The following is a 26,298-nucleotide window of genomic DNA, read 5'->3' on the forward strand; positions in this document are numbered from 1 at the left end:
ATTCCATGAGCATCTTATTTTTAGTGTGTCCAAAAATCAAACATCAAACATTATTTCCCTTACTATTCTTGAAATCCTCTCTAAAAAAGGAAACTCCTCAACTCCATCTCTTCTCTGCATGCTTTGCATACTGTGCATCTTCATTTCTGGGATTGCTTTAATTTAAATTTCATCCAACAAATATGCAGCAAGCATCCACTATGGTGTCACACTCTATCCAATTCAGTTCCAAACCTGTACAGGCTGCCTCTTGTATACCTGGTCCAGGAGAACAAACATGAGAAATACATAGCCCTGCTCCATCTAGTGTGTGTGTGTGTGTGTGTGTGTGTGTGTGTGTGTGTGTGTGTGTGGTGTGTGCGTGGTGTGTGGTGTGGGTGTGGTGTGTGTGTGTGTGTGTGTGTGTGTGTGTGTGTGTGTGTGTGTGTGTGTGTTGGGGAGTTGGGCAGGGCAGAAGAGGCATTTCAAACAGACAGGAGCCTGAATGAGAACAGAGCCAGAAATAGAGGGGAATTACTAATGGTCATCTTTGATTCTTTCTTCTCTTTACTTGGCATCACCAACATAGCAGCAGTCTCACCTCAGGCCTCTCCTCTACAGTCTCACTGCCACAGGTCAGGCCCTGCCCATTTTTCACTACTAGAAAATGGCCTAGTCAACTGGTTTCTGTGATTCTACTCTCTCCTCTAGACATCGAGTTACTAAGGTTTTTGATTCCCAATCTCTGGGGAACTTTTTCTAAAAGACAGTAAAGGTGTTACAGCATGTCAGATTGCTATAAAAGTTTCTAAATTCTTACTCTTCTGTTTCTGTATTCATCTCACCATGGACTGGTACCAAAGAGCACATGGCCTGATACCAGTCCGTGGAACTCTCTTTGAGTAGGGCTCTTCTAGACAATGGGGCAGAACTTAGCAAAGCCTGGTTGTTCTGAGGTATAATAAAGAAGAAAAGTAAAAGAGACTAGGTAACTAGCAAAGTAGCATGACTATTGCAGACACTGTCCGCAATAGCCAAACTATGGAAGGAGCCGACATGCCCTTCAACAGATGAATGGATCAAGAAGAGGTGGTCCACATACACAATGGAATATGACTCAGCCCTCAGAAAGGATGAACACCCAACTTTTACATCCACATGGATGGGCCTGGAGGAGAGGATGCTCAGTGAGATAAGTCAAGCAGAGAGTCCATTGTCACATGGTTTCACTTACTTGTGGAACATGAGGAAGAGCAGGGAGGACATCGGGAGAAGGAAGGGAAAAATGGCGGGGGGGGGAATCGGAGGGGGAGACGAACCAGGAGAGACTGTGGACTCTGAGAAACAGACTGAGGGTTCTAGAGGGGAGGGGGGGTGGGGGGATGGTTTAGCCCGGCGATGGGTTATTAAGGAGGGCACGTACTGCATGGGGCACTGGGTGTTACACGAAAACAATGAATCGTCGATCACGACATCAAAAACTAATGATGTACTCTATGGTGACTAGCCTAACATAATAAAATAAAATTAAACAAAAAAAAAGTAGTATGGGTATCATATTTAGCCAGGAAAGTAGCATGAGTATAGCACTTTGACCGCTTACCAGCCAACATGGAATGGAGGGTGTCAAACCAGTAGAAAGGACAGAACAAACTGGAAGGTATGGATATTTGGTGATGTAGTGTATTGTTTTTGTTTTGAAGATTTGTCTGTCTGTTGTTCTGCTGAGAATTGTATTATTTATTTAAACTTAAAAATGAACAAGTTTAAGGGAAGCTATTGAAGAGTGAAAAAAATATATATATATATATGAACCAGCAATTGCACTACTAGCTTTTTACCCCAAAGATACAAATGTAGTGATGTGAAGGGACACCTACACCCCAATGTTTATAGCAGCAATGTCCACAATAGCCAAACTGTGGAAAGAGCCAAGATGTCCATCGACAGATGAATGGATAAGGAAGAGGTGGTGCGTATATATACATATATATATATATACATACATACATACATATATATATATACATATACATACACACACACACACACACACACACACAATGGAATACTACTCAGCCATCAGAAAAATGAAATCTTGCCATTTGCAACGATGTGGATGGAACTAGAGGGTGTTATGCTAAACAAAATAAGTCAATCAGAGAAAGACAATTATCATATGATCTCGTTCATATGTGGGATTTAAGAAACAACACAGAGGATCGATCGTAGGGGAAGGGAGGGAGAAATAAAACAAGACGAAACCAGAGGGAGACAAACGATAAGAGACTCTTAACTCTAGGGAACAAACTGAGGGTTGCTGGAAGGGAGGTGGGTGGGGGGATGGGGTAACCGAGCGATGGGCATTAAGGAGGGCACGTGATGTGATGTGAGCACTGGGTGTTATAAGCCACTGATGGATTACTGAACTCCACATCTGAAACTAATGATGTACTATATGCTGGCTAATTGAATTTAAATAAAAAAAATTTTTTTTTAAAAAAAGAATATATTGGAACTCTGTACTGTCCTTGCCGTACAGGGTACTGTGAATCTAAAAATTATTTTATTTTTTATCCCACAGAGCATCACTTTATTTTTATTTTTTTGAGTGCCTTGTCTACATTGATTTTTCTTATGTTCAGTTAGCCAGCGTAGAGTACGTCATCAGGTCTTTTTATCCTTAGTTTTTGATGTAGTGTTGAATGATTCAGTAGTTGCGTGGAACACCCGGTGCTCATCAACAACACGTGCCCTCCTTGATACCCATCACCCAGTTGCCCCATCCCGCCACCCACCTCCCCTCTGTAACCCTCAGTTTGTTTCCTGTGATTAAGAGTCTCTCACGGTTCATCTCTCCCTCCGATTTCTCCCCCTTCGTTCTTCCCTTCCTTCTCCGAATGTCCTCCATGCCATTCCTTATGTTCCACAAATAGGTGAAACCATATGATAACGGCCCTTCTCTGTTTGACTTATTTCATTTGGCATCCTCTCCTCCAGGCCCATCCAGGTGGATGTGAAAGTTGGACATTCATCCTTTCTGGTGGCTGAGTCATATTCCGTTGCATATGTGAACCACATCTCCTTTTACCCATTCATCTGTTGAAGGGCATCTTGGCCCCTTCCACAGTTTGGCTATTGCAGACACTGCTGCTGTGAACACTGGGGTGCATGTCCCCCTTCTTTTCACTACATCTGTGTCTTTGGGGTAAGTACTCATTAGTGCCATTGCTGGGTCGTAGGGTAAAATAAAACTTTTTTTTTTTTTTTAAAGAACATTCGGAAGCTACTTTAGCTAATGAAAATAAATAAATGTATGCAATGAGGGAAATGATGTGTCTCTGGGATTAATTAATAATTTTTCACTCTCAATGTTGACTAAACCTCAAATTATTTTCTTTTGAGTTATTCCCCCACCTTGTGAAAAGGGGGGGGTAGTTATATCGATCTCACAGGAGTACTGGCTGAATGAAAGTCACACATGCAGTTATGTGGTGGTCAGCCTACACATCCGTTTGCCCGGTTTACTCTGGTTGTCTTAGAGTCCCATGCAGTTTAGCCTTCTAGCATTCTCCAAACTACCCTGGTTTGGGCAATAAATTGTAAAGCTACTCTTGGTAGAGCTATCACAAAGAAGGTGGCCAATACATGTTTGGAAAAGTACAAGATTCCCCACGACACCTATCAGTGGGTATACAGCCAGCTAAGCTGGGGGCGGCGGGGGGTCGGGGGGAAGACCCTTACCAAACATCACCTTAGGTGACATATCTGGGGGAAAAGCCACTATCTCTCAACCACTATTCTTGTGTATCCTGAAAAATTCCCCACTCCTTGCAAGTACATCAACCTGTCCCACCCACTACCCTTCTCAGTTGCAACCTTGTCTTCCAACACCTGCCCCTGTCACTCCCTACTCCCATTCACAGGTTATAGGCCCTGACTTCCTGTGTTTCTCCCTACCTCTGTGTCTGCTGTTACTTTTGGGAATTTCATTATCCAAACGGATTCCCATCCCCTAGCTGGCCTTTCAGTACCCTGACCACCTCAGTCCAACTATCTTTCTCTAAAGCCCATCTTATCCACTCACTCCCAAGCTTACACCCCTGTCATCACCTTGTAGTTACCGATAGCTCCAGGGCCTCCAGATCCTTGGTTTCAAGCACTCTGTTCTCTGATCACCACCTCCTGCTTTTTAGCCATTAATCTAAAACCCCCTTTTCGCTATCCATCACCCCCAGCACACATGCATATGTACACATACACGTGCCACATTCACCCGCCCCTTCCCCCCGCCCCCCCCCCACACCCCATGCCCACATTTCCCTGTTTATCCAGTTATAGATGTTATGGCCCAACCCCATAACTGCTCCTTTGCCAACAGTCTTAGTCTCTTTGCATCCTCTCCTCCCAGTGCCCTTCCTTATCTAAAGCCCCATGGCTTCCGGAAACCCGGGGGAAGCCTACTTCCCAGCTGTACTTGAACAGCTGAATGTTGCTGGGGCACACATTCTCTCTCCAGGGCTGAATGGCTTAAAGTTAATGGCCCCTTTCCGGGTATCATACTCCTAGTCCCTCTCTCTGAATTACTCTTTAAGAGTATCTCCTCGCATCAAAATTCCAATCCCCTCGCATCAAAATTCCAATCCCCCACCTAATGACCTTGCCCCACCCTTCACTGAGAAGACAGGAGCAATCTGCCAAGATTCATGTCACCCTCCCACCCTCAAACCTACCCACTGCCCGTGTCTGTGTCCCTATTTTCGGCCCCGACCTGGCGACTGTAAATGAACTGTCTCTGCCTCTAGGGCCAAACTTCCATCCCTTCCCACCTCCTAGAAGCACATGCTCATGCCCTTCTCCCCTCCTTTTCTCTGCCTCATTACCTCCAATCTTTCCATCAAATCCATCCCATCAGCGCACACACATGTTCTTTGTCTCACATCCTCAGAAGGCTCTCTTTTGTCTTTAATGACAGCCCCGGTTCTCCGTGCTCCTTCTCATCAAAACTCTTCAATAAAGTCATCTGCACAATTTTTCTCTTCCTCCTTCACTCACTCCACGGGGACCACGTGAACTCCTGGGAGTGGCGGAGGGGATGAACATGCACTCAGGAAAGAGGAAGCACACGGGCCACATGAGGATGGCCTCAGGCTTAGAGAGTCCCAGGCCTTCCCAGTGAGCAGGATATGGTGACATTTCCTCATTGTACAGATGGGGAAACTGAGGCCCAGGGAGGAAATGGACTGGCTCTAGGTCCCACAGTGATGGGACTGCATTGCTAGAGCCGAAACATGGTTCGTTTTCCTAGTTCTCAGATACACCAGGCTGCCTTCAATCATTAAGTCACCTCTTTTGTGGTTTTCGTGGGTTTTGTCCCCTAAGTAATAACGCAAAATAGTATACGTAAAAGAATTGAAACGGTCCAGATTTATGTGGGACAAAATGTAAAAGCGCACCATGGACCTCTCACAGTCCTACGTGTACCGTCTCCCTCTCCTCAGTGGTACCCACTGTCAATGATAACAACAACAAAAAGAGTCACACTCCCCTGAACTGCCTCTGGAGAGTTTGCTGCACTTTCTCAGACTCATTTGGCCTGGAGGTGAGCTTGCATTGGGCCAGCCCCTCTCAGGCTGAGAGCTCACTCTGCCAAACCCACCACTTGGCTCCCTTTTATTGCTCATGGAAGGGTCTTTGGGTTATTTTGTCCTGAGGGACTTCACTATGTCCCAGCAAGACTCTTCAGTTGAGAAATGACCCTTTCTCCAGGCCCTGTGGTCTCGACAGCTCTCTCCCTCTCCCTCTCCCTCTCCCTCTCCCTCTCCCTCTCCCTTCCCTTCCCCTCTCTGTTCCTAAATGATAACCACATCCCCGTGGCAGTCCAAGCTAGGCGCCTGGGACTCATTTCTCATATCTCCTCCTCTCCTTTATTCACCCACACTGACTCTGTCCCCCAGTTCTGTCCACTCATCTTCCAGCAGTCTTCCCAATCTACCAAATTTTATCTCCATGGGAGCTACATCCTAAGTCCAAGATGCCACTCTCTTTAGCCAAACACTTGGCAGCATTCCCCTCCTCTTTGGTCCTCCTATGCCCTCTGCTTCCCCCTCCATCTCTCCTTCCCAAGATAGCTGGAGAGATCCTTTAAGAAGTAAGTCCAAACCCGTCACATCCCTCTCTGAAAAGATGCCGGGCGGGGACTTCCTATCACCCTTGGAAATAAGTCTTGACTTCTTCCCATGGCCGTCTGCCTCACCGCCCCAAGTGCCCACCTGAGCTCACCTCATGCTGATCTCCCTACTCACTCTGCTCCCACCACTCAGATTCCCCAGCTCTCGTATGTGTGCTAGTCCTTCTTTTGCGAGTGTTCTTCTTCAGACGCCCGACACCTCCTTACCCCTCTGTTCTCCATCCAATACCACTGTTTCGACAGATGTGGTAGGAAGATGTATTTGATCACAAGTCTCCCTTCCCTCCCTGTCTTTGTCACGGTTCACTGGAGACAGAATATACTTCCATGCCCCATTGCCTTTGGGCTTTGATCCGTGACTTACATTGGCCAACAAAATGTGAATGGACATGAGGTACACCGTGTCCAGCCAGGGGCCTTAATGTGATTGAATGGTTTGGCTTGCGCTCTCCCACTCCTGCCCTGGACCATGGGGAGACCCTGCCTTACTCAGGTGGCCACGGCTCTTTCCATCTGGATCCCAGAATGAGAAGACACATGGAGCACACCGGAAGCCATGTTCACAAATTGATGCATACCACAACTGAACCAAAGGCCTGTGCATGAGAAATCCATGTTGTAGACCACTGAGGTCTGGGGACTGAAGTATTCCGGCAAATACTGACGAGTGCCTTGGGGCAGAAGCACTTACCCAAAACTAGAGCACGAAGTGAAAGTCTAGGTAGATGAACAGTGAGACACCCAGCTCCATTTCCCACCCAGTTCCCAGACCCCTGGCAATAAGGTGAGTTATCTCCCAGGCAGAAGATGAAAAGGGATCTCTCCGTCGAGAAAAAAAAGGAGGCGGGGGGGGGGAACTAGGTCGAGAGAAAAGACCCGCAGACCCTAGCCACGAGAAAAATCCACCATAAGAAAGCCAGTGAGTAGGGCTCCCTGACCCCCGTACACACAGAACTTCCCATCAGTTCCAATCCATTTTTAAGGGCCTCACTCTCTTCCTTTAACAACAACAACAAAAATGTACCAAATGTTCATTCTGAAGTGGGGAAGACGTGACTATTCATCAAAAGGGGCTCTTCTGCCTTTGCGAAAGAGGGCTATAGCGTGCAGCTTGGGGCCTAACCGGTCGTGCCTCCGTGGGGTGCTTCTGCATTGCTCCATGGCCACTGCCATATGCGCCCTGGACGACTCACTATGCTCCCAGCCATCTCTCTTTGTCTGGGTTTCTTCTGCACTCATTTTCCAAAAAACAGTTAAGGGGGTCATTCCAAAATACCCATCTGATCATGTCACTGTTTGGCTCAGTGGTTGTGCCAAGTGGCTCTCCAGCGGCTACCAGACCCCTGTCCATGGCCAGTGAAGCCCTTGCCCAGTCCTCCCGGTGCGGTTCCCACTCATCTCCCTTTCGCTGGTTCTGCTCCGGGCAAGGGGCGTAGGCCATTTTACATCATGGAGAACACCTGTCCCAGAGATTGCACCCTTGTCGTTCTCTTGCTTGCCTAGGCTTTTCCCCAGACCTCCTAAAATCGGAGCTCCTTTTCGTTCTTCTCTCATCTTCTTAAAGGGGCTTTTTAAGCCACCCTGTCCATAGTAATTCTTCCTCAGTGCTTAATTTTCATCTCTTGGTCTTCACCTTGACATGATTTGCAATCATATAATTTCTTTTCCCCCTTTAGTTATTGTCTGTTCCCCTCATTAACTGTTAAGGACCACTGGAGCAAGCGTCACTATGACACTTACTGTGGAATCCCCAGCACCTGGTGCAAGGCTTGGCCCAGAGAAGGCCTTCCCAGAAATGGCTCTGAGCGAAAGGGGAAGGTGGCATCGGTGTTAGGGTACCAAGTGCTTGATGTAAGTACTTGATGTCTCTATGTGTGTGGCTGGGGGTGGCAGGGGTGGGCTTATGGGCAAATGAAATCTGAGTGTTTCTCTGCCCCACTGTAAACTCTTCGGCCTTCCCTCTGCAGCATTTCTCTCCCCTGGCCACACCCCTGGGTCCCTGGGCTGAGGACTGCCAGCAAAGGCAGAGAGACTGGAGAAAAGGGAGGAGGGGACTGGGCCCTGGGTGAACCTGCAAGGTTCTTGGAGAAAGTGGGAGCCCAAAGGGGCTGGAGAGAAAGAAGTGAAGGAGGAGAAAACTAGGTCCACATGGGAAAGGAGAAGGGACCGTTCCCACTCAAGCGGCAGGGGCTACCTGGAGGAGGGCCCTAGGCCCAGCTGGCTTCTCCCCACCCCCACTGCCCAGTGGCCACAGCACCCCTGAGCCCCCAAACCAGAAGAGGGACCACTCGGGCCCTCTTCCGGGCTGGCGGCAACATGAAAGGGGAACCGTGGCTCCGGTCAAGGTTGGATTGGACGGGCTCCGTGGGACAGTACCCTCTGACCTAGGGTGCTGTGAATGCCACTCCCACCCCTCCGTCCTCGAAAGACAGAGAAAAGGAGGACCCCCTTTCCCGCACACGTACGTCCGCAGCTGGTGTGCACCAAGCCGGGCCCCGAGACAACCACTGAGAGCCCAAGGTCCCTCGGGAAATCCTGGAGAGACAGAGACGAGGCCTGAGGCAACAGGCCCCAGCTCAGAGCGGCACAGCTAGAGCCCCAGGAGAGGGAGGAGTCGTCCCAGATCCACCAGGGATGTGGGTGAGGGGGCAGTGTGTGTCGGGGGGGGGGTGGCGGGGGGGGGAAGGGGAGGGGGCGGGGGCAGTGTGTGTGGCGGGGAGGGGGGGGCGGGGCGCGGGTCGTCCCGAGGGCTGTGCCCCGACAAGGTGGAGGGCCTCCAACAACAGGCGATGTGCTTGGCTCCGGGTCAAAGAAGCCCAGCCCCCGGGAACACCAAGTGCGATCTAGGGGGCAGCAGCTCCCTGTTTCACACTGTGTGGCTGCCGCAGGCTGAGCGGGGAGGTGAGAGGCCTGGCAAGGGACGCAGGGTCCACGGCGCGTATGTGGGCCGTGGGCTGGTCCTGCTCACCCCAAGGCCCCGTGGCCTGCCTGGAGCCTTCCTCAGGCCTCGCCCAGGGTCCAGTTTCTGCCCCAGGAAGGACCCCAAAGGCTCTGGGACAAGGTGGGCAAAGGTGTCCCTTCAGCCAAGCTCAAACCTACCGGCTCCCCGGGAGGCTCCCCATCTCCCCGCGCAGCCCCATCTGGCCCCCTGCCCGCGGGTGTCCACGTCCCCTCCAGACCATAAGGCTGTGCCAAGCCCCTTCAGTCCGGCTCCTTGGTCTCTACCAGGGAGTCGGACGCCCAGGATGGGGTGGGAGTGCGCGTCGGGGGCGTGGGTCTTGCCTGACATGCACCTCCTTCCTGAACCACCGATCTGGCTTCCTTCTGGATGTCCCATCTTGCCCTGGGGCTGGCCCCCACATCTCGTGGTCTACGGGCAGCCCCAGGACAAGACAGAGGGCCTGGGAAGGACCCGGGCTTAGAGCCCACGGCCGCAGGCCCCGTGTCTGGCGCTGGGTGTGCTTTCTGGAATAGGGACTTAGTAAGGGTGAGCTGAAAGGCCTGTACCAGTTCGGCCTTTTAGCCCCTCTATTGCTCTCTTCCTTTCCATTTTCAGCAGGACCCGGCCACCCTTGCTCGTCATTATGCTTGGACCTGGGTGCCATGTGTGCAACAAGTTTGACCCGGCTGAGAGTGAGCAGGTGGTGTGCACAGAGAAATGGCGTGCAAGGAGGTACCCAGCAGGGCCCTGGGGACAGGGAAGCGGTGACAGCCCAAAAGATGCCAGAAAGACACCCCAATACCTGCCGCAGCAGAAGGCTGCCAACAGGGCCATGCCTAGGTGCATGTGGGAGCTGAGTATCAGGGCCCAACCCGCTGGGGCTCCTGTGCCCCCGTGTCTGGGAGTGTGCACTTGGCTGGAGAACAGGAACTGAGAACTCGCTGCCATTGTGTCTTGCGCACAGGCAGTTGCCATGAAAGTGTGGCACATGTACATCCAGTCTTTTTCTCTGAGGCTTTAAAAAAAAAAAAAAAAAGACATCAGTGTTCTTGAGTTTTTGTCCTGATGGCAGAAGCAACACATGTTCGCTACCCAGGGAGCATCCATCACTGCTACCCACATATGGTTAGGTCCTTACTCAGGTATTTCCCGGGGCTGTCACCATTACCAGTACGCTGTATGGCCCTCAGCTCTGCTTCCAGGACTGTCACTGCTGCTCACATGCCTTGAGGATCTTTCTGCCATTTGCAGGGCCTGGGCTGTACAGTTTGCCAGCCTGGTTTAGAGTCCCAGCACATCCACTGAGGAGCTGTGGGACTCTGAGCAAGTCTCTGAATCTTTCTGCCCGCCCCCCCTCCCCCCACTCCCCGGGGTTCTCATCTGGAGAAAACGGGGTCATAACGGTGCCCACTCCCCCCCCCCGCCCCAGGACTCCTCTGAGGACTCCTGGAGCGAGCACAGGCCCAGATGCTCAGCCCAGCGCCTGGCATGTAATATGAATTCATGTTACTTTTAGCTGTTTTTTCATAGTTAAGGTTATGCTATCTACGTACACAATTCCACGTTTTGGTTTTTTTCTGTAGCAAAACATTAACCGTGTACCCCTGTTCTTTATTTTTGCATGATTGATTGGTATATTCTATCATATGCTATCATACCCTACACAATTTAATGTGTTTGTAATGTTTCAATTAAGCATCTTGTTACACGACTATTTATTTGCATTTCAGGTGATCTCTTAGAAATACCACTGGAGGGTCAAAGCATAAAAACACCTCTCAGACTGTTGATACAGCTTCTCTAGCAGGCCTTTTGGCAAGAAAATAGCGATTTGCTTTCTTAATGCCAGCCAATGAAAGTGCCCGTTTGTTTTCCCGCAAATTATCATTTTTTAATTGTTTTTCAATTTCTTGAAAAACAATTTTTTGGGTTTTTCAGTCACAAATGGCAAAAGTTATCCTTTCTTGATCTGCCTTTCTTTGATGAGTAATTATAGTAGGATTTAATACCTAGTGGCTACCTGCATTTCTTCCTTGGTAAGCTGCCTGTACCTATCAATTACCCACTTAGCTGCTAGAGACTTAGTGTTTTTATTTTCCAACATTAAGACCGATTCACATATTAACGTTTTGTCCATTATATTTGTTGCAGCTATCTTGTTCCACCTTTCACTTACAGTTTAGTTGTGCCTATGATGCTTGATGTGAAGGCTTTTTAAAATCTTTTATTTTGTTGAATTTATTAAGATCTTACTTCTGTAATTCCTTTCGTTGTTTTCAAGCTCAGAATATTCTTTCCTATCCAGAGAGGATGTAAGTATTCACTGGTATTTTACTCTAATATTTTTCTTTACACTTAGCCTTCAATCCTTTTGATGCATATTTTAGAGTATGGCATGCGTTAAGGCTCTGCACTGACTTTTCCTCCAAAGAGCTGAATGTTCTGGTATCGTCTCTTGATCATCCTTCCCTAGTGATGATTGCTGTCTCCTTTGTGTATATTGTACCTACAGGTGCACGTGCATCCCACAAGTAGTCTCTTTTCTGGGGATCCATTTATTGATTTTGATGCCACCGTGACTTGGCTACTCTATAATCTAGAGTTCCGTCTTGTAGCAGTAGTAGGACTGTGAAATTATGACATCAAGTGAACCATAGGCAAAATTATATGAAAGACAATTTGTAAGTATCAAGTTTGTTGTGAAGATAACCTGAGTCGGCACTGTGTTAGTACCCAAGTTTCAATTTGTTTTGATGAACAGAGTCGTACCTGGGCTACAGTTTTTGTACCACATTTTGGCAAGAAAACTCAACCTCAGCAAGAAGGCAGGAACTCCCTCCTCCCAACGTACAACACTGAGGGCCACTACTCTCAGAACTCACTGTCTGAGTTGCCCCCGCCCCCCATTGGTGACAGCATTCGATAATTACAAGGCAATCCCTAAAAGGTCTATGTGTTTTCTAAAGTAAACCGAGCGAGTAGCAGCTACGTGAAAGACACAGTTGGTGAAGGGAAAGGAACCAAGGAGCATTTGGAAGAGGTCCAGTAGTAGGCAAAGCTATCAAGAGCGTAGCACATGGTGACAAAGCAAATGTTTTTAAGAAAATCTGCACTGGCGGCGCCTGGCTGGCTCAGTTGTTAAGCATCTGCCTTCGGCTCAGGTCATGATCCCGGGGTCCTGGGATCGAGCCCCACAGGGGGCTCCCTGCTCGGCGGGAAACCTGCTCCTCCCTCTCCCACTCCCCCTGCTTGTGTTCCCTCTCTCGCTGTCTCTCTCTCTCTCTCTCTCTGTCAAATAAATAAATAAATAAAATCTTGAAAGAAAGAGAGAAAGAGAAAGAAAGAAAGAAAGAAAGAAAAAGAGTTCGCACTAGAGGAATTTCACAAAATCAGGAGACACACTTCATATTAGAAAAGGTAATAGGAGTGAGCACGAGGTTCTGATTCTGATGGAAGGCAGAGCAGGCATGGCTTCAAGAGGAAAGTATGAAGTTACTGAAGAGAGAGAAGATGTAATAATTACGGGGGCAAGAGTAGGAGGAGGAATTAGGATGGGCTCCAGAGTGCCGGCAGAAGGGCACGCTTCAGGGAGGTAACTAGAAGGAGTAAGACAGTCTAGACGTTCAGGTTAAGGGTCTGTTGTTCCCCAGATCCCGTCATCGAGAGGGGAACCTGGAGGAACAGGGGTATAAGATGTGCTCAATAAACACTTGAAAAAAGTTCAAAATGAAAACGGTTTTGCCCTTTTCAAATTGGCAGGGATTTTTAAAAACTACAGTACATGCTGGCAGGGTGCGGTGACATACACATTCTCATATACCGCTGCAAGAATGTAAACTGGAAAGCCTTTTGATAAGTAATTCATAACACAAACCAAGTACCTTGAAAATTCATGTTCTACTTATTCTAGAAGGGGCCGGGGGGGGGGAGACACAGCTGTGGAGAAACATTTAGATGCAAGGATGCTCACAACAGTGTGAGTAATCACTATAAAAAGGGAAAAATTTAAATTTCCCACAACAGAGAAATGATTAAATTATGTATCTAGATGATGAGATGCTCAGTCATCGAAGATCATGATTTTGAAGAATTTTTAATGATTTGTAAAAATGGTTATGAAATAAAACTAAACAAAAATCAGTATACTAGGGGTGCCTGGGTGGCTCAGTCAATTCAATGTCTGCCTTCGGCTCAGGTCATGATGATCCCAGGGTCCTGGGATCGAGTCCCGCATCAGGCTCCCTGCTCAGCGGGGAATGTGCTTCTCCCTCTCCCTCTCCCTCTGCCCTTCCCCGGCCCCCGCTTGTGTTCTCTCTCTCAAACAAACAAATAAGTAAAATCTTTTAAAAAATCAGTATAGGGGCGCCTGGGTGGCTCAGTTGGTTAAGCAACTGCCTTCGGCTCACGTCATGATCCTGGCGTCCCGGGATCGAGTCCCACATCGGGCTCCCTGCTCGGCAAGGAGTCTGCTTCTCCCTGTGACCCTCCCCCCCCATGCTTGCTCTCGCGCGCTCTCTCTCTCTCTCTCTCATTCTCTCTCTCAAATAAATAAATAAAATCTTCAGAAAAAATTAAAAAATCAGTATACAAGTACATGACCATAATCTGTTTGTAGTTAATGTATAACTCTAAGCACGTATATACTTACATGCGTGCTTAAAAAATGGAAGTAAATACACTAAAACATGAATAGCGCTTTTCTCTAACAAGTGATTTTATTTGCTCCTTTACACTTTTCTGCCTGTTAAATCTTTTTCTGCAACCAACACACCATACTTGTATGATTAAAAGGAACTCTGCCAACAAGAGACATTATTTACAAGCCAGCAGGGAAGAACTCCCAGTTTCCTCCAGCCCTGGAGTTTAGAACTGCACGAAAGAATTGAGCTCCTATGCAAAACTGCCCGCTGCCTTGAATAGGGAACCAGAAGGGACTTTTGTTCTGGAGTGAGTGGGGTTGAACTCGGCTTTTTGAACAGCAGGGAGGGGAAAGAGATGTAGAAAGCAGGATCGCGCGTATCAGCCCTGGAGGGTTCATTCACAAACAAGAAGAGGCGTGTGTCCTACCGAGTGAACACAGGTAACCGCCACATCTTAATTCAACTGAGATGGAGGGCGAGGAGGGGATACCACTGGCGGCTCGCAGGAGCTGGCTAGCTAGAGCACGGAGCACCTGTGCCCACCACCTCTGTGAACTGGTAAGGGAAGGCGCACTGCCTTAGATGCACCTGTAAGCCTCTGGAGCCAACTGCACGGGTCTTACTCCTGGCTCAACCACAGAGTTGCTGGGTGGATTTGGACAGATCACTTCGTCTTTTGGGGCCTCCATTTCTTCATCGGTGAAATGAAGATGATGGCAACTGCGACCTAAGGCTTTCTGTCCGATGAACTAAGCTGTAGAAGAGTACATATAACCGCATGCCTGGCACCCTGTAAAATGCTCTACAAGTGTTTGCTCTTGTTATCATCTGTTGCCATTACCTGCATACGGATTTGAGACGTCCTGAAATACAAATAGCGAATACTAAGGAGCTCGGCTCTAAAATGGAGAAAGTCATCAACCTGTCAGGGAGGCCCAGAATAATTAAAAACAAGAAGCTGGAGACTTGAGTGAAAATGAGGAACCTAAAGGGAACCCCCACATCCCAGCGCCATCAGTCTTCCTCACAGACCTGGGAGAACTATTTAGAAAATGTTATTTAAGACCCAATCAGCTGTATCTTGCATTTGGCTAAAAATGTTCCAGGACCGTTGTAGGTTTAGAGGAGATAACGTGTTTTAGTTTTTTATTTGTTTTTTATTGGTTGGGTCATTATTTAACTTCAATAGAAAATTGTTTTAAAAACTCATAAAATGATAACATAATAAACGGAAATATAACAAAGAAGCAATTAGCTTCTTAATTTGAGTTACTGTCTTTAAACTGTAACAGATAATTTGAAGTGCATTAAAATCTAACTGTTCCCTTGATTTGAACTGACATTTTCAGTTTTCTTTTTATTTATGTATTTATTAACATATAACGTATTAGTTGTTTCAGGGAAATAATGTACTTTAGATGACCTGAACTTCACCATTTGTCCCACCGGTACCACTGCAAGGAATTTATCCACAGGAGCCAGCCCTGACAAGTCTACAAAGATGTAGTATAAGGTTGTTTGATTTGGTGTTATACAGAATAATGAAAACCTGGAAACAACCTCCTCATCGATTGTGGATTGGGGTAGATGGATTATGACACGCTGGTAAGGTGGAACGCCATGCAGGCATTAAAGGGGATGAGTTTCCATATCCACCCATATATGTACCGCCCACGGAAAGCTGTCCAAAACACATTATTGAAGGCAAGACAGCAGGCAGAGGATCACAGCGTGTACCTCAGAGTAGCCACCTCTCCACGTGTAGTTGTGCAGAAAGAAAGGGATTAGAAGAACGCTTATTTACAAAGGCAGATGATGATCGTCTCCGGGAGGTAGGATTTCAAGACATTTGTGTTTTTTTCTTTATGTCTCTCTCTCTCTCTCTCTCTCTCTTTTTTTTTTTTTTTTTTTTTTAGTTTCTAGAATGAGCATGTATTATCTTTGTCATAGGCAAATCCGAATGGGTAAAAAGAAATCTTTTGTCAAATGAAGGAACGTCTTTAAAAAAAAAAAACAAAACAAAACCAAAAAACCCAAAATGCAACAAATAGTTTCCTTTGTCACCCTCCTTCCACGGCTTTCTTTGGGGTCGAGTTGCCATTATTAAGTATGGTATTCTTCGGACTGGGATGTAAATGTCCTGTGAGGGAGAATGCAATTGGGAACATCTCACCCATAATTACGAATGCTGAATCTACCCAGGTAGCAGAGGACAACAACACGCCACACAACGTTTAGAATTCTTCAAATACTCATTGTTTCTTCTCAGGACTAGAGTTGCAAACTCTATGTCAATCCAGGGCCTCCAAGGGGTCAGTTTTCACTTTCTGTGAATGGATCAGGAATGCGTACCTCCCATGGGGGATACAAAATAAACCTAAAACGGCTCTCACTACCAGGAATTGAAAAAGGCCATGCACTCTTTTGTTGACCAGAAGGATGTCAACTCACCTGGCTTTCACTCACTCACCTGGACAGAAACCTCATGGCACTTCTCTTTTCAGCATCCATGGTTCCTCTGCTGGCTGTAGCCGGGAAATCATGTCTGGTTTGGAAACCGGAATCCCTGGTTTTTGAAAAACAACGGGGACTTAGCTATTTGTGCTGGGTACACAGTGGTGTCCCAGAGATCCGTTCTAATCACTTGGCCTTCAGGAGGAGACGGTATTCTAGGACACCCCACAGAGTGGTACCAGGAATATGTCCACAGGGCCCAACCTGACTTCTAAGGAGGACCGGAGGGAAGGAAGGGGGATGGGTGCGGGAGAGGGAGTGGGAGACTGTCCGCTGCGAGGAACAACTGGCTTTGCCTTCCCAGACAGCCTGGGAATCTGGGCACATCTCCGGTGGAGTCTGACCGAGAAGACCAGAGGACAGAGAGACCAAAGTCTCTGAAGCAGCATAAGGAGGTTTATCAACAACCCCATTTGCCACTGGGCTTGCAAAAGGAAAAAGAAACGGACACTATCAGGTTCTGGTTCCCAAGAAAACACAAATCTGAGCCCTGGCTCCCCATCTTCAGCCCATAGGGTCCACAGAAGGTACGCTGTCCTTACCCAGGGGGATCGGTGTCCTGTATTTTCCCCAGCGTCCCTGCCTTACCTACATCCCTCTGAGCAAGGTCCGGCTAACTCCTACCTTCCCGGCAGAAGTCTGAGGGCACATCTGTAAATATCACAGACCCCCTAAAAGACCCAAACCATTCCTACTTACCCTGAGCCTCCCTGGGGAAGGCTGGAATTGGTAGCATTGTGGGAAGATGGACAGGAAGGTCTCCTCTGCTCCAAGCCCAATGCTTACTGAGCACCTAGTACGTGTCTGAGTGCTTTACTCCGTGGAAACTACAAAAAAAAAAAAAAAAAAAAAAAGAGCAGACACATCTCTGTCGAGCAGAAAGTCGTTTAATCAGGAAAGAAAAGGGTTCAGGCAGATTCCAATGAGCCCCTACATGCTGGGCGTGGTAAGATGGGAAATTCAGCCGCGAGGAACTGGCTTGATTGGCCCCTTGGTGTATGCTGAGGACTCCCAATTCCAATCCCTCCCAGCCCCAGCTCTCTCTGCCTGCTCAATAAATATTTGTCAAGCGAATAATTAAAACAATTTGAGAACAAAAGCCCTGAGTACAAAGTCAAATGACTAGTTTTATTGTAGAGAGCATAAGGCCTGCTGGAACAACAGAGGAGGAAGAGACGTGGGGGTGGTGATGATGGATGACTGAGAGTGGATTTATGAAGGAGGTGGTCTTTAAGGGAGCGTGAGACTTGGTTGGGACACTTCACACCTTTGGCCCATGGCGTCGGAAGTCCTGACAACAGCAGGTAGGTCCCTTCATCTGCTATTGCTTTGCAGAGAGGGATCCCCACTGCCAAACCTTCTGTTGGATTCCTGCAACTGTCTTATAACTGGATTTCCTGCCACCTCTAACCTCATGTCCTACCACTCCATTGTCTAAAGATTTTATTTATTTATTTGAGAGAGAGAGAGAGAGAGAGAAACAGCATGAGAGGGGAGAGGGTCAGAGGGAGAAGCAGGCTCCCCGCTGAGCCGGGAGCCCGATGTGGGACTCCATCCCGGGACTCCGGGATCGTGACCTGAGCCGAAGGCAGTCGCTTAACCAACGGAGCCACCCAGGCGCCCCTACCATTCCATCGTCCAAACCAGAGCGGCCATCTGAAACGCAAACCGAGGCACAGCACGCGTCTTTTTAAAAAAAATCCTCTGCAAGCACTGCTTCTGAGATGAAACCACATTCCTTCAGGTGATATTCTAGACCTTTTCCAACCTGGACCTGATGTACCTGTCTGGTCTCATCTCCTCCGACGCCTGCCCGCACAGACTCCACACTCCAGCAAAACAGTCCCTTTCACTGTTCTCTGAATGCGTCTGTTAGGCTCATTTAAGTTTCCAGTGCTTTTGTGGTTGCTTTCAAACACATTCAAGTTCAAAGGTAATTACCGTCTGACCTTAAAAACACCCTCACTGTCTCCTTGAGGAATTAAAACATCTAGAACCTCATAATTACATGCATAAGTGGAAGAGGTTAGATACGATGACAAAAATAGATACACAAATGGACAAAAAGATTAGAAGGGAATGCACGAATATGAGACATGTGTTGTTGAGTAGTAGAATCATAAACAGTTTCTTCTCTTCTACAAGAAGAAGTATGTTAGTGTTGCTATAACATATTTTTTACTAATTAAAAGGAAAAAGAGAAAAAGAAAAAAAGCCCCAGCAAAGCAATAGTGTGCCAAATGAGGGCGCCTGGGTGGCTCAGATGGTTGGTTAAGTGTCTGCCTTTGGCTCAGGTCATGATCCCAGGGTCCTGGGATCGAGTCCCGCATCGGGCTCCCTGCTCCTTGGGAGCCTGCTTCTCCCTCTGCTTCTCTCTCTCTCTCTCTCCTCCGCTGCCTCTCATGAATAAATAAATAAAATCTTTTAAAAAAAATAGTGTACCAAATGATAGGAGGCTTTAAGGTAAAGAATCTGCCTTGGGGACAATTATGCAAGTGAAAGGGCAGAGTGGGCTGGATTTACCCCAGACACCATCATGGAAGAGAAGAGTTTTGAGTTAACAGTAGGAGGGAATGGTCTGAACCACGTCACAACAACTAGAAGGAGCAGAAGGCTTGTGCTCCAAAGACACAACCAAGACCGCTGCCTATAAGAGGAGGGTCAGGGACTAGAATGGACCGGCTCTGGGAGCACAGGCAAATGGATGGAAGTCAGACAACTCCTAGACAAGAGATCATGCCACCATACTTGGTGCCCAGTGGCCACCAATATCTAGAAATGGTACATGGCTGGTACCTGAGAACACACTGGTTTTGCTGCAGTTACGAGGGCTGTATCCTTGGGGGATGGGGGGGCGGGGGGGGGGGGAAACAAACAAACAAACAAAAAAAAAAAAAGTAGTGAATTCCCAAGGGAATATTATTCCTTTGGGAACAGCAGGAGTTTCTGAGGATGAGAGGAAGCAGGAAGGAAAATAATATTTGTGGAGTGTCTCTACACATGCTAGGCACCACGGTCAGAAGTTACATAGAGGGTAGGCCATGAAACCTTCACAACAACCCTGTGAGGTAGGTATATACACCTCTTAAACGCTTTCATAGCAGAAATACGTTCAGAGTGGTTCTAGAACTTGCCTAGCAGCTAGCATGTGAGTGACAGAGTCAATGAGTGCCCGTGTATATTTCTGAGCAACCTGAAAGGGAACACAGACACATGAAAGTTGATCGTATTGAACAGTGAGATCACGGGTGCTTTCCCGATGACTTCTGTATTTCTTAATGTTGTCATAATCATGTTAAGGCAGTTTCTTTTGACTGTAAATTAAAAAGGAATTAGTTTGAAAAAAGATCTTGAAATGCCAAAAAAAAAAAAAAGCAGCAGTCATTAAACTCTGTAATCAACTTTTTACAAATAAGAGAATGAAGATATATGACAGTTCCCCGAGAAGCCAGTAGTTTGATGGATTCCTAAATGCCCTCCTCGCCGCCCCCCCATACCCATTAATGTGATCTGAAGTCCAGTTTAAAAAATTTAAGGATTAGGATTCAAGTCCCAAAAGTCAACTGTTAAAATTTTTCGAGTCATTTTTAGAGAGATAAAATAATAAAAGCAAGATTTTTAAAAACAATGGAGATCTTGAAATGCCAGGGGGGAAAAAAAAGAAGCAATCATGAAACTCTATAATCAATTTTTTACAAATAAGAGAATGGAAATATATGACAGTTCCCCGAGAAGCAGCCGGAGGCCAGGAATCTTGGCTCAGATAGCTGAAGCACTGCAGGGATTGATGCCCCTTGCCAACAGGGCAGGAGAGAATCTGGATGCTGGTGTTCCCAGAGGCGAGAGTTTTCAAAGTGAAGCTTCTAGAGGAGCTGGCTTTGTCAGAGGCTGCATCCCTGCGTCCTACATCACATTCTCAATGCAAACAACACAATTTTATATGATGGGGACAATGACGGCTAAAACGGTTTATGCTCTGACTGGTCCATGAAATGCGACTGAACCGATTATTCTCATCTCCGCGAAGGAGCTGAGTCCTTTGAGCTGCATCTCTCAAACTGTGCCTCAGGTGGGTAAATCATGTTTAACAAGTGAGCCTAAACTACGGAAAGCAATAGTTTTATTTAGATCTCAAAGCCTCTGAAAGTCTTGGGCCAATTCATATGCCCGACACAAGAAATGGAGATAAAACTTGAAATCTAATTCATTTAGTTTTTGCTCTAAATCCACTTCCCTGGTCTTGAAAAGAGTCGCACTGATAACAGATTTGTATATCTGAATTTATACGCAATGTGGAGTGTTGAAAAACCGGCGCCTGGGTGGGCTCAGTCGGTTGACTGTCCGACTCTTGGTTTCAGCTCAGGTCGTGATCTCAGGGTCATGGGATGGAGCCCCGCATCGGGCTCTGTGCTCAGCAGGGAGTCTGCTTAAGGTTCTGTCTCCCTCCGCCCCTCCCCCAACTCATGTAAGTAAATAACAATCTTTAAAAAAAACTTGCCACTTTGAAAATTGACCTAAATTTCTTAATTTTAAAATTCACCTAAAATCACAGTAAATAAACACCTGCTTTATCGTGGCTAGTACAATAAAAGATGAACTCTTCTTCTGCTTTGTTTTCTTGCATCCAGTGAAAACAACTAGCTGGCGCCAGAAACCAAGCGTTTCCCCCAGGTCTCTGCACAGGCCTGACCAGGTTGTGCCTCCCTAGTGGACCACAGGAAACCCCGCAGGAATCCATGAGTGACTACTTGAGCCAACTGTCCCAGAAAAAAAAGTGGGGGCTTTTTTTCCCTCCTTTTACACATTGGCAAAGTACTGTAACTTCGGTCTTTGAAACCCTTCTTACGTGTAAAACAACAGAGTCTCGGAGGGCTTCCTGAGGCCCACTAGTGGTTTCCCGTTTAGGTCATACAAGGGCTGTGATTTTGCCAGGCTTCTGAGCTAAACAAAACAAAACAAACAAAACCCAAACCAACCAAACCAAAACAACAACAACAACAACAACAACAACCACCACCACCACCACCACCCCCCCAAACCACACACATACACACAGAACCACATCAGGTCACTTTGGGTCTTCCCTCCTCAAAACACCCTCTAGGCTTGCCCTAAAATACTGCCCGCAACATGGCAATCTTCATTCTAAACTTCTTCTCCCTGCTTCCTGATGCATACACGGTAAGGTCCCGTGAAGCTGACTGCCAAGCCTGTACACACCTACCGCGAGGACATCGTGTTGCGTGAAAGAAGCCAGACACAAAAGGACACATACTATCGATTCCACTTAGCAGAGCAAGGTCACAGAGACTGAGAGTCAAATGGTGGTTACCAGGGGCTGGGGGTGGGAGGGAGACGTGGAGTCAGTGTTTAATGGGGACAGAGATTCAGTTTGGGAAGACGGAAAAGTTCTGGGGATGGGTTGTGGCGATGGCTGGGCAACAATGTGAATGTGCTTGATGCCACCGAGCTGTACACTTAAAAATGGCTAGAACGGTAACTTCTATGTTATATGTATTTTGCCACGATAATTTTTTAAAAGAGTGTAAACACCATCTGGGTTTATACTTATGTATAAACCTAGATTTGTGCCCCGACATACCTTCTCCTCTAGCCTGTCTTCTCACTAGTCCTTGAAAAGAACCGTTCATTTCCGTCCCTGAGCCTTTGCCATATACTCTTCTCTAGCCTGGAAACTGCCCGACTGTCACTTCTAGGTCTCTAAAGGCAGCTGAAGTTTCTCCTTCTTTTGTTCCCCCTAGTACTACCTGTTTGAACTTGTGGTAGGGGTGGTTAACCATGCAGGTTCGTATTATTTCATCATTGCACATTCAGATCTTGTCCTGTTCTCTACCCCCCCCCCTCAACAGGCCCTAAGTCCCTTCGTGCCCAGGCCTGGGTCTTGCATGTGGCATAATAGAGAAGTTTGAGGCACAGAGTAGATCTCAAAGGTGTGATGAATGATCAAGTGGTGGGTGGAGAGGAGAAAACTACAGAAGGGTGTCCTATGAAGTTCCATCTGCTTCCAAAACGGGCAATCTGTGAGGGGTTTGAGGCCCAACCCCCTGAAGGCAAGTGGCTCAGCAGAGAAACTACAGGGCGGGGCGGGGGGGGGGGGGGAGAGGGATGATACCCTCTGTACCTAAGAATTGAGGGAGGCTTTCAGAAAGGAAAAAGAAATCCCAACTCACTTCTAAAGAGACTGTGAGGAGCCCAATCTCTCCCCATTCTTCTGGGTCCCTGTTCTTTTGGGAGAAGAGCAGAGCCTTGGGAAGGTAGTGCTGGAGGAGGAGGAAGAAACCATGAGACGCTCTGGCCCTGTCCTGCAGCAAGCTAAGGTAAAAACTGGGTGCTCCTCGCCTGTGAAATCAGGTTATCACCTGTCCCACCTGCCTTACGGGCACTGCAGTTCGAAGGGAGATAAAAGACACGGCAGTGCTTTGCTAAGTGGAACCCAGAATGAAAGGAAAGGAATGACCGAATGCCTAAGTGGCAGAAACCTTGGCAAGGCAGGGCTTACTGCCAGCAGTAAATGACATCTGAGTTACTCCTCTATACCCAGCCCCGCTGAGGGGGCAGCCGAGAGAACACTCTGGGGCTGTGCTGTCCAGTGGGGCAGCTGCGCAGTCATAAGCGTCTATGCGCGCTGAGCGTGACTTGAGACGTGCTGTACGGTTCAAATACACACTGGATTTTGAAGAGCTGGTGAAGGAAAAAAGAATGTAACATATCTCACCGATAACTTCTTGCATGGATCGCACACGCTGAAATACTACTTTTGGATACAGTGGGTTAAATAAAACACGCTGTTAAATCTCACCACTTTCTTTGACTTCAGCGCACGTGCAGCTCGCGTTATGCTTCTGTTGGACAGCGGTGCCCCCTGGGGAACGGTGGCGGCCTGACATCGCCCAGGCAACGGATGCCTCCAGTGCGCCACACATCCAGTCTTGCAGTCCTCCCCACCTCCCAAGCCTTCTCCTCCCTCACTCTGGGGAAGGGCTGACCCATCCTACAGCCGCAGCCTGAGGGGCTCGCCTCTCTGCCCCTACCATCACTCTTCCTTCCCGTCTGAGGAGTGGGCTCCAACACCGAGCCCTCTGGGTTCCAGGCACCGTGGCAGAGGGGTGACCCCGCGGGCAGTGCCGTCGGTCCGTGCACCAGCTTACCTCCAGCGCTCAGCCTCGCCAATCTCCTCCAGCGAGCCCTCATCCAGGTGTCACACGCCGCAACGCCCGGCCGTCACCACGGCAACTCGGTCTCACAGGCCACCAAAGTCCCTCGACGACCGCAAAAAGCCGCCGGCTCCGAAAGGCCGCCAAGCCTGCCACAGGCACACAGGGCGCATGCGCTCGGCGGCCACCGCACCACACGCCACCCCCCCCATTCCCCCCACCCCCACCCCCACCCCCCACCCCCCAGCGGCTCCAGGGCCCGCGGCCGCGTTTCTGGAGTCGCACCCTCTCCCGTTGCGCACTCCCCGGAAAGGGCTGGCTGTTAACCACCCCTGGCCCCCAAGAGTACGCGGAGGCACACTCCCGCCCTCCCGAAGGATCCTGGAAGTTGTAGTCCGCAGCCCAGACGCAGGCGGGGTCGACACGGGCTCCGCCCCTCCACCAGCGGCTAGCGAGGAGGCCGCCGCCGTGGCAGCTGCGTCAGCCGCTACGGGACCTCAAGGACGGGGACCTCGGTGATGAGCTAGTGCCCACCGAGCCGGCCCTGGCTTCCTCGGCCCGGCTGCCTGCTAACACACCTGCAGCCGTGGGTGTCCTGGCAGGGAAGGCACCAGTGTAGTTATGGGACAGGCACTTGGCGCTCAGCGGACTACGGGGGACAGTGAGGTCGTCGTGAAGATTAACTTCTGCCACAGCTATGGGTTGAGCGCCTTCCATGGGTCAGACGCTAGCCCAGGCTCGGGAGAGCAGAGAACCCAGACAGGCACAGGCCCTGCCCTTGGGGAACTAAGCAGTTACAGAGCAGGGAGTCCAGGTGCAAGGATGCAGGAAGCTGCTGAAAAGGGTAGCCAATCCCTACCCACGGCAACAGTAGAGGTGGGACGCCGTAGGGGACTTTCCCAACCGGAGAAATGCCTGAACGTACCCAGGCCTCAACTCCACGGAGCCTGATTCGGTTCTGGGTCTCTATGGACCACCTGCTTGCATCAAAGCACGGCTAAAAGGAACAACACAATTTAGCCGGGCAGAGGTGAAGGGCAAATACCAGTTACACCAATAATCTCCTCCAACACCCCCAAACACCATCGAATCCAACCCCAAATTATGTTCATTTTACCTTCGAAATATCAAATTCGTTTACTTTTCTACACCCCCTTACAAACCACCAAATTCGTTTACTTTTCTATACCCCCATAGTCCAACTGAGGGTTCTGCAAAAAAGAGGTTTGTGTGCCTCTGGGGATGTGCACACTTTCCAAGGCTTGGGGGCGGGGGGGAAGTCCTATGTTGAATTTCCACATTCAGGTGCTTAAGACCTGATGCTCTGTTCATCCATGCTGTCCATCGCCACAATTGCTTTCTTGAACTTTACAAAGGAAAGCAAACTCATTATTCATCCCGAAAACTGAAGTGTATTATCCCAATATTTTAAAACCCCAGTGAACTGGAAAAATAAAGGAACACCACCCATTATAGTTTAGAAAAACCCTCCGTCAGTGAGTTAATCAAATCATCAAGAAATGCTCTTAAGACTTGAATTTTCCTACCCTACACACACGAATTTCTGCTGGGAATGATGCCTGGTTCCAAAACATCAGTATTTTAGCCTGTGTGGATGATTTGAAGTCTAACGTGCCACAATATTATTACATAATTTATACTTTCTGAAAAACAGACTCCCCATAAGAGCTTTTGTTTTTTGTTGTTTTCTGTTGTTTTTTTTTGTTTTGTTTTGTTTTGTTTTGTTTTTAACAGTTATTCTTGATGCTTGTGCCTGGAAGGGAAAGGCACCAACCAATAACTGAATCAGGTTAGAATAATCATCATTTTCAGATTATTTGGACTATTTTAATTTATATCTGGAGTATTTTCTGATGCTACCATATATTCAAGATACGCTTAATAATAATACCAGCAAATAAAAAGTTCACAAGAATTTTTGAGATAAATTAGCTTCTTAAAATAGGTAGAAACTATTTTTACCAAACTAAGAGACACTCCAGCTATCATTACCGTATTTGATCTGACAAAATATCTTTTACATTTTCCACCTCTTTTAAATAAACTAAAGGCCAGCCAACAAAACAATTAATTGTTAGCAGCGTATCCATTTTTTCTTTCTTAAGGACAGGAGGAGAGGTTGACCATAATGCCTAATAAAATCAGTGAATTTATTTCTGAGGTTTACATGATTGTGATTTATTTATTCCCCAAAGACCAAAACTAGAGTAAAAAACATGCAAGGATGCATGTCATGCTTTCTGTTATAATGCCTTATTTGGTAACGTAAAATTTTAGTTACAGATCACATAGGTTCATAATATACTAGGTGATGGGAAACAGCCTTGTTACCTTACAATTGATTAGAAGATGGATAAAATATGTTACCTCTATAGCATTTAAATCTCGGGATTGAAGACGCTAGTAATATCTATATTCAAAGAAGTATCCTATCATGTATTTCCTAGCGGTTTAAAAAATATTCTTCCACGGCCGCCTGGGTGGCTCAGTCGGTGAAGCGTCTGCCTTCAGCTCAGGTCATGATCCCAGGGTCCTGGGATCGAGCCCTGTGTCAGGCTCCTTGCTCAGCAGGGAGTCTGCTTCTTCCCCTCCCTCTGCTGCTCCCCCTGCTTGTGCGCGCTCTCTCTCCCTCGAATAAAGAAAAAAAAATTTTTTTTAAAAAGTTCTTCCAACTGCATATTAACACAATCACTTAATTTGCCGGGGGCGGGGGGGGGGGGAAGCCCGACTGTTCTGACAGAGATCAAGGCCGATGTGCCTCATTGACGTGACAATGATGAGGGCTGTCTCCAGTAAAGTTCCAGGGCATGTATTTCCCATACGTTGAGTGAGCTAGAT

At 47.7% G+C, this 26,298-nt stretch overlaps 1 long non-coding RNA gene across 5 annotated transcripts in view; it reads right to left on the reverse strand.

The window, feature by feature from the left end:
• LOC113931083 overlaps positions 1–23,643 on the reverse strand; it is a 67,691-nt gene extending 44,048 nt beyond the window's left edge. For all 5 annotated transcript variants that reach the window (XR_003522681.1, XR_003522678.2, XR_003522677.1 and 2 more), the window contains exons 1-3: positions 23,434–23,643; positions 16,964–17,091; positions 16,221–16,316 (exon numbers count right to left, since the gene is read on the reverse strand). This is a non-coding gene — a long non-coding RNA (uncharacterized LOC113931083). The remainder of the gene's footprint in view (positions 1–16,220; positions 16,317–16,963; positions 17,092–23,433) is intronic.
• Between the last annotated feature and the right edge of the window lie 2,655 nt (positions 23,644–26,298).

This window comes from Zalophus californianus, chromosome X, assembly GCF_009762305.2.
Source record: "Zalophus californianus isolate mZalCal1 chromosome X, mZalCal1.pri.v2, whole genome shotgun sequence".
Taxonomy (NCBI): Eukaryota; Metazoa; Chordata; class Mammalia; order Carnivora; family Otariidae; genus Zalophus; species Zalophus californianus.